Source organism: Triticum dicoccoides, chromosome 7A, assembly GCF_002162155.2.
Source record: "Triticum dicoccoides isolate Atlit2015 ecotype Zavitan chromosome 7A, WEW_v2.0, whole genome shotgun sequence".
NCBI lineage: Eukaryota > Viridiplantae > Streptophyta > Magnoliopsida > Poales > Poaceae > Triticum > Triticum dicoccoides.
The window spans coordinates 618,397,996-618,406,621 of NC_041392.1; positions in this window are offsets into that span (position 1 = coordinate 618,397,996).

An 8,626-nucleotide genomic window follows, 5' to 3' on the forward strand; every position below is an offset into this window, starting at 1 on the left:
GGGGAGGGTACAAGTATTATGTCAGTTTTGTTGATGATTACACGCGCTTCACTTGGATTTATTTTCTTAAACATAAGTCCGATGTGAGCAAGTCTTCTATAACTTTCAGGCTCATGTCGAACGCCTCTTGGATTGCAAAATCGAGGCTGTTCAGTTCGACTAGGGTGGTGAATACCACAAGCTCCATCGCTATTTTCAACGCACGGGCATCTCTCACCGTGTGTCGTGTCCACATACATCTCAGCAGAACGGTATTGCCGAGCGCAAACACCGTCATTTGGTCGAGATCGGTCTTGCCTTACTGGCACACTCGTCTCTCCCACTCCGGTTTTGGGATGAGGCCTTTCTTACTGCGTGTTATCTCATCAACCGTATGCCCACTCCGGTTCTCAACAAAGACACGCCTCTGTTCCGCCTGTTTCATGTTCAACCCAATTATTCCTCTCTCAGGATTTTTGGGTGTGCTTGCTGGCCTAGTCTCCGCAAGTATAATGCTCACAAGCTGGAGTTCCGTTCGAAGATGTGTGTCTTCCTTGGCTATAGCCCTTTGCATAAGGGCTATAAGTGTCTTGATCGCACCTCGGGTAGGATCTACATCTCCCGTGATGTTGTTTTTGACGAGTCAGTTTTCCCTTACTCTAGCCCGGGTGTCTCGGTTGACATTGCCTCCATTGAGCATGCTCTCACTTTTCCATCTAATGAACCAGTTTCGGATGTCCATGTGCGGAAATACGACCTGTCCTATTTGTCACCTGACTTGTTTTCTGCAGATGCTGCTCTATTTTCTTCCCAGGAACCCGTTGTCGCACCTGTATCCACCGGCGCGATCGACGTGCATGGCCCCGACGTGCATGTCACGTCTCCCGAGGCAGCCTTGTCGGCCTCGCCCACTGGCGCGTTCGTGGTCCCGTCTGCCTCGCCCGCTGGCGCGACCGCAGGCACGACTGGGTTGCCCGCTGCGTTCCCCGCCTCGCCTGGGTCGGCCCAGCCCGCCTCGCCTACTTCGGTTGTCGTCGAGCCGCCAGCCGCATCCTCTGGGCTGCCGTCTCCACATGGATCTCCCTCGTCGCATGTTTCGGCCCAGTCCGACACGTCCCTCCAGCCCGTGTCGCCTGTTGCTGACGATCGTTTAGCCGCGACACTGTTGGGGAACGTTGCAGAAAATTAAAAATTTTCCTACGGTTTCACCAAGATCCATCTATGAGTTCATCTAAGCAACGAGTCAAGGGGAAGAGTTTGCATCTACATACCACTTGTAGATCGAGTGCGGAAGCGTTCAAGGGGATGGTGATGATGGAGTCGTACTCGTCGTGATTCGGATCACCGATGACCAAGTGCTGAACGGACAGCACCTCCGCGTTCAACACACGTATGGGACGGTCGACGTCTCCTCCGTCTTGATCCAGCAAGGAGGAAGGAGAGGTTGAGGAAGGCAGCTCCAAGGGCAGCACGACGGCGTGGTGCAGTTGGTGCAGCAGTATTCCGACAGAGCTTCGCCGAGCACGTACGGAGGAGGAGAGGTGTTGGGGAGGGGAGGGGCTGCGCCTTGAGTTGTGGTGTGTAGCAGCCCTCCCCTCACCCCTCTATATATAGGAGGAGAGGGGCAAGGGGGCCGGCCCTCTAGGGGAAACCCTAGAGGGGGGTGGCGGCCAAAGGGTGGGGGGCTTGCCCCCCAAGCAAGGGGGGTGCGCCCCCTTTAGGGTTTCCCCCCCAACCCTAGGCGCATGGGCCCAAGGGGGGGGGGCGCCAAGCCCACTAGGGGCTGGCTGCTATCCCCACGCAGCCCAAGTGCCCCCCCAGGAGGGGTGGTCCCTCCCGGTGGACCCCCGGAACCTTTCCGGTGGTCCCGGTACAATACCGGTATGACCCCGAAACTTTCCGGTGCCCGTTTAACAACTTCCCATATATAAAACTTTACCTCCGGACCATTCCGGGACTCCTCGTGATGTCCGGGATCTCATCCGGGACTCCTAACAACATTCGGTAATCACATACTTGTCTTCCTGATAACCCTAGCGTCACCGAAACTTAAGTGTGTAGACCCTATGGGTTCGGGAGACATGCAGACATGACCAAGACTCTCCGGTCAATAACCAACAGCGGATCTCGATACCCATGTTGGCTCCCACATGCTCCTCGATGATTTCATCGGATGAACCACGATGTCGAGGATTCGATCAAACCCCGCATGCAATTCCCTTTGTCAATCGGTACGTTACTTGCCCGAGACCCGATCGTCGGTATCCCAATACCTTGTTCAGTCTCGTTACCGGCAAGTCACTTTACTCGTACCGTAATGCATGATCCCGTGACCAAACACTTGGTCACCTTGAGCTCATTATGATGATGCATTACCGAGTGGGCCCAGAGATACCTCTCCGTCATACGGAGTGACAAATCCCAGTCTCGATCCGTGTCAACCCAACAGACACTTTTGGAGATACCTGTAATGCACCTTTATAGTCACCCAGTTACATTGTGACGTTTGGTACACCCAAAGCACTCTTACGGTATCCGGGAGTTACACGATCTCATGGTCTAAGGAAGAGATACTTGACATTGGAAAAGCTCTAGCAAACGAACTAACCGACCTTTGTGCTATGCTTAGGATTGGGTCTTGTCCATCACATCATTCTCCTAATGATGTGATCCCGTTATCAACGACATCCAATGTCCATAGCCAGGAAACCATGACTATCTGTTGATCACAACGAGCTAGTCAACTAGAGGCTCACTAGGGACATATTGTGGTCTATGTATTCACACGTGCATTACGATTTCCGGATAACACAGTTATAGCATGAATAAAAGACTATTATCATGAACAAAGAAATATAATAATAACACTTTTATTATTGCCTCTAGGGCATATTTCCAACAGTCTCCCACTTGCACTAGAGTCAATAATCTAGTTACATTGTGATGAATCGAACACCCATAGAGTTCTGGTGTTGATCATGTTTCGCTCGCGAGAGAGGTTTAGTCAACGGATCTGCGACATTAAGATCCGTATGTACTTTGCAAATTTCTATGTCTCCATTTTGAACATTTTCACGGATGGAGTTGAAACGACGCTTGATGTGCCTGGTCTTCTTGTGAAATCTGGGCTCCTTCGCAAGGCAATAGCTCCAGTATTGTCACAGAAAAGTTTGATCGGCCCCAACGCATTGGGTATGACTCCTAGGTCGGTGATGAACTCCTTCACCCAAATAGCTTCATGTGCTGCCTCCGAGGCTGCCATGTACTCCACTTCACATGTAGATCCCGCCACCACGCTTTGCTTGCAGCTGCACCAGCTTACTGCTCCACCATTCAACATATACACGTATCCGGTTTGTGACTTAGAGTCATCCAGATCTGTGTCGAAGCTAGCGTCGACGTAACCCTTTACAACGAGCTCTTCGTCACCTCCATAAACGAGAAACATGTCCTTTGTCCTTTTCAGGTACTTCAGGATATTCTTGACCGCTGTCCAGTGTTCCTTGCCGGGATTACTTTGGTACCTTCCTACCAAACTTACGGCAAGGTTTACATCAGGTCTGGTACACAGCATGGCATACATAATAGATCCTATGGCTGAAGCATAGGGGATGACACTCATCTCTTCTATATCTTTTGCCGTGGTCGGGCATTGAGCCGAGCTCAATCTCACACCTTGCAATACAGGCAAGAACCCTTTCTTGGACTGATCCATTTTGAACTTCTTCAAAATTTTATCAAGGTATGTGCTTTGTGAAAGACCTATGAGGCGTCTCGATCTATTTCTATAGATCTTGATGCCTAATATATAAGCAGCTTCTCCAAGGTCCTTCATTGAAAAACACTTATTCAAGTAGGCCTTAATGCTGTCCAAGAATTCTATATCATTTCCCATCAAAAGTATGTCATCTACATATAATATGAGAAATGCTACAGAGCTCCCACTCACTTTCTTGTAAACGTAGGCTTCTCCATAAGTTTGCATAAACCCAAACGCTTTGATCATCTCATCAAAGCAAATGTTCCAACTCCGAGATGCTTGCACCAGCCCATAAATGGATCGCTGGAGCTTGCATACTTTGTTAGCGTTCTTAGGATCGACAAAACCTTCCGGCTGCATCATATACAGTTCTTCCTTAAGATAACCGTTAAGGAATGCCGTTTTGACGTCCATTTGCCATATCTCATAATCATAGTATGCGGCAATTGCTAACATGATTCGGACGGACTTAAGCTTCGCTACGGGAGAGAAAGTCTCATCGTAGTCAATCCCTTGAACTTGCCGATAACCCTTAGCGACAAGTCGAGCTTTATAGATGGTGACATTACCATCCACGTCCGTCTTCTTCTTAAAGATCCATTTGTTTTCTATCGCTCGCCGATCATCGGGCAAGTCAGTCAAAGTCCATACTTTGTTTTCATACATGGATTCTATCTCGGATTTCATGGCTTCTAGCCATTTGTTGGAATCTGGGCCCGCCATTGCTTCTTCATAGTTCGAAGGTTCATCGTTGTCTAACAACATGATTTCCAGGACAGGGTTGCCGTACCACTCTGGTGCGGAACGTGTCCTTGTGGACCTACGAAGTTCAGTAGCAACTTGATCCGAAGTACCTTGATCATCATCATTATTTTCCTCTTCAGTTGGTGTAGGCATCACAGGAACATTTTCTTGAGCTGCACTACTTTCCCGCTCAAGAGGTAGTACTTCATCGAGTTCTACTTTCCTCCCACTTACTTCTTTCGAGAGAAACTCTTTTTCCAGAAGGGATCCGTTCTTGGCAACAAAGATCTTGCCCTCGGATCTTAAGTAGAAGGTATACCCAATGGTTTCCTTAGGGTATCCTATGAAGACGCATTTTTCCGACTTGGGTTCGAGCTTTTCAGGTTGAAGTTTCTTGACATAAGCATCGCATCCCCAAACTTTTAGAAACGACAGCTTAGGTTTCTTCCCAAACCACAATTCATACGGTGTCGTCTCAACGGATTTAGACGGTGCCCTATTTAAAGTGAATGTAGCTGTCTCTAGAGCGTATCCCCAAAATGATAGTGGTAAATCGGTAAGAGACATCATAGACCGCACCATATCTAATAGAGTGCGATTACGACGTTCGGACACACCGTTACACTGAGGTGTTCCAGGCGGCGTGAGTTGTGAAACGATTCCACATTTCCTTAAGTGTGTACCAAATTCGTGACTTAAGTATTCTCCTCCACGATCTGATCGTAAGAATTTTATCTTTCGGTCACGTTGATTCTCTACTTCATTCTGAAATTCCTTGAACTTTTCAAAGGTCTCAGACTTGTGTTTCATCAAGTAGACATACCCATATCTACTCAAGTCATCTGTGAGAGTGAGAACATAACGATATCCTCCGCGAGCCTCAACACTCATTGGACCGCACACATTGGTATGTATGATTTCCAACAAGTTGGTTGCTCGCTCCATTGTTCCGGAGAACGGAGTCTTGGTCATCTTGCCCATGAGGCATGGTTTGCATGTGTCAAATGATTCATAATCAAGAGACTCTAAAAGTCCATCAGCATGGAGCTTCTTCATGCGCTTGACACCAATGTGACCAAGGCGGCAGTGCCACAAGTATGTGGGACTATCGTTATCAACTTTACATCTTTTGGTATTCACGCTATGAATATGTGTAGTATTATGCTCGAGATTCATTAAGAATAAACCATTGACCATCAGAGCATGACCATAAAACATATCTCTCATATAAATCGAACAACCATTATTCTCAGACTTAAATGAGTAGCCATCTCATATTAAACGAGATCCAGATACAATGTTCATGCTCAAACTTGGCACTAAATAACAATTATTAAGGTTCAAAACTAATCCCGTGGGTATATGTAGAGGTAGCGTGCCGACGGCGATCACATCGACTCTGGAACCATTCCCGACGCGCATCGTCACCTCGTCCTTCGCCAGTCTCCGCTTATTCCGCAGCTCCTGCTGTGAGTTACAAATATTAGCAACGGCACCGGTATCAAATACCCAGGAGTTACTACGAGTACTGGTAAGGTACACATCAATTACATGTATATCAAATATACCTTTAGTGTTGCCGGCCTTCTTATCCGCTAAGTATTTGGGGCAGTTCCGCTTCCAGTGACCCTTCCCCTTGCAATAAAAGCACTCAGTCTCAGGCTTGGGTCCATTCTTTGACTTCTTCCCGGCAACTGGCTTACCGGGCGCGGCAACCTCTTTGCCGTCCTTCTTGAAGTTCTTCTTACCCTTGCCCTTCTTGAACTTAGTGGTCTTATTGACCATCAACACTTGATGTTCTTTCTTGATTTCAACCTCTGCTGACTTCAGCATAGAAAATACTTCAGGAATGGTCTTTACCATCCCCTGCATATTGTAGTTCATCACAAAGCTCTTGTAGCTTGGTGGGAGCGACTGAAGGATTCTGTCAATGACTGCCTCATCAGGGAGGTTAATATTCAGCTGGGTCATATGGTTGTGCAACCCAGACATCTTGAGTATGTGTTCACTGACAGAACTATTTTCCTCCATCTTACAACTATAGAACTTGTCGGAGATGTCATATCTCTCGACCCGGGCGTGAGCTTGGAAAACTAGTTTCAGCTCTTCGAACATCTCATATGCTCCGTGATGCTCAAAACGCTTTTGGAGCCCCGGTTCTAAGCTGTAAAGCATGCCGCACTGAACGAGGGAGTAATCATCAGCACGAGACTGCCAAGCATTCATAATGTCTTGGTTCTCTGGGACGGGAGCGTCACCTAGCGGTCCTTCTAGGACATATTGTTTCCTGGCAGCTATGAGGATGATCCTCAGGTTCCGGACCCAGTCCGTATAGTTGTTGCCATCATCTTTCAGCTTGGTTTTCTCTAGGAACGCGTTGAAGTTCATGTTGACATGAGCGTTGGCCATTTGATCTACAAGACATATTTGCAAAGGTTTTTAGACTAAGTTCATGATAATTAAGTTCTAATCAAATTATGAACTCCCACTCAGATTAGACATCCCTCTAGTCATCTAAGTGTTACACGATCCGAGTCGACTGGCCCGTGTCCGATCATCACGTGAGACGGACTAGTCATCATCGGTGAACATTCTCATGTTGATCGTATCTTCCATACGACTCGTGTTCGACCTTTCGGTCTCCGTGTTCCGAGGCCATGTCTGTACATGCTAGGCTCGTCAAGTTAACCCTAAGTGTTTTGCTGTGTAAAACTGTCTTACACCCGTTGTATGTGAACGTAAGAATCCATCACACCCGATCATCACGTGGTGCTTAGAAGCGACGAACTTTAGCAACGGTGCATAGTTAGGGGAGAACACTTCTTGAAATTGTTGTAAGGGATCATCTTATTTACTACTGTCGTCCTAAGTAAACAAGATGCATAAAACATAATAAACATCACATGCAATTATATAAAGTAGTGACATGATATGGCCAATATCATATAGCTCCTTTGATCTTCATCTTCGGGGCTCCATGATCATCTTGTCACCGGCATGACACCATGATCTCCATCATCATGATCTCCATCATCGTGTCTTCATGAAGTTGTCACGCCAATGACTACTTCTACTTCTATGACTAACGCGTTTAGCAATAAAGTAAAGTAAGTTACATGGCGTTCTTCAATGACACGCAGGTCATACAAAAAAATAAAGACAACTCCTATGGCTCCTGCCGGTTGTCATACTCATCGACATGCAAGTCGTGAATCCTATTACAAAGAACATGATCTCATACATCACAATTCATCATTCATCACAACTTCTGGCCATATCACATCACATGATCAATCGCTGCAAAAACAAGTTAGACGTCCTCTAATTGTTGTTGCATCTTTTACGTGGCTGCAATTGGGTTCTAGCAAGAACGTTTTCTTACCTACGAATAACCACAACGTGATCTTGTCAACTTCTATTTACCCTTCATAAGGAACCTTTTCATCGAATCCGCTCCAACTAAAGTGGGAGAGACAGACACCCGCCAACCACCTTATGCAACTAGTGCATGTCAGTCGGTGGAACCGGTCTCACGTAAGCGTACGTGTAAGGTTGGTCCGGGCCGCTTCATCCCACAATACCGCTGAAGCAAGATAAAAATAGTAGTGGCAAGCAAGTTGAAAAGATCCACGCCCACAACAAAATTGTGTTCTACTCGTGCAATAGAGAACTACGCATAAACCTGGCTCATGATGCCACTGTTGGGGAACGTTGCAGAAAATTAAAATTTTTCCTACGGTTTCACCAAGATCCATCTATGAGTTCATCTAAGCAACGAGTCAAGGGGAAGAGTTTGCATCTACATACCACTTGTAGATCGAGTGCGGAAGCGTTCAAGGGGATGGTGATGATGGAGTCGTACTCGTCGTGATTCGGATCACCGATGACCAAGTGCTGAACGGACAGCACCTTCGCGTTCAACACACGTACGGGACGGTCGACGTCTCCTCCGTCTTGATCCAGCAAGGAGGAAGGAGAGGTTGAGGAAGGCAGCTCCAAGGGCAGCACGACGACGTGGTGCAGTTGGTGCAGCAGTATTCCGACAGAGCTTCGCCGAGCACGTACGGAGGAGGAGAGGTGTTGGGGAGGGGAGGGGCTGCGCCTTGAGTTGTGGTGTGTAGCATCCCTCCCCTCACCCCTCTA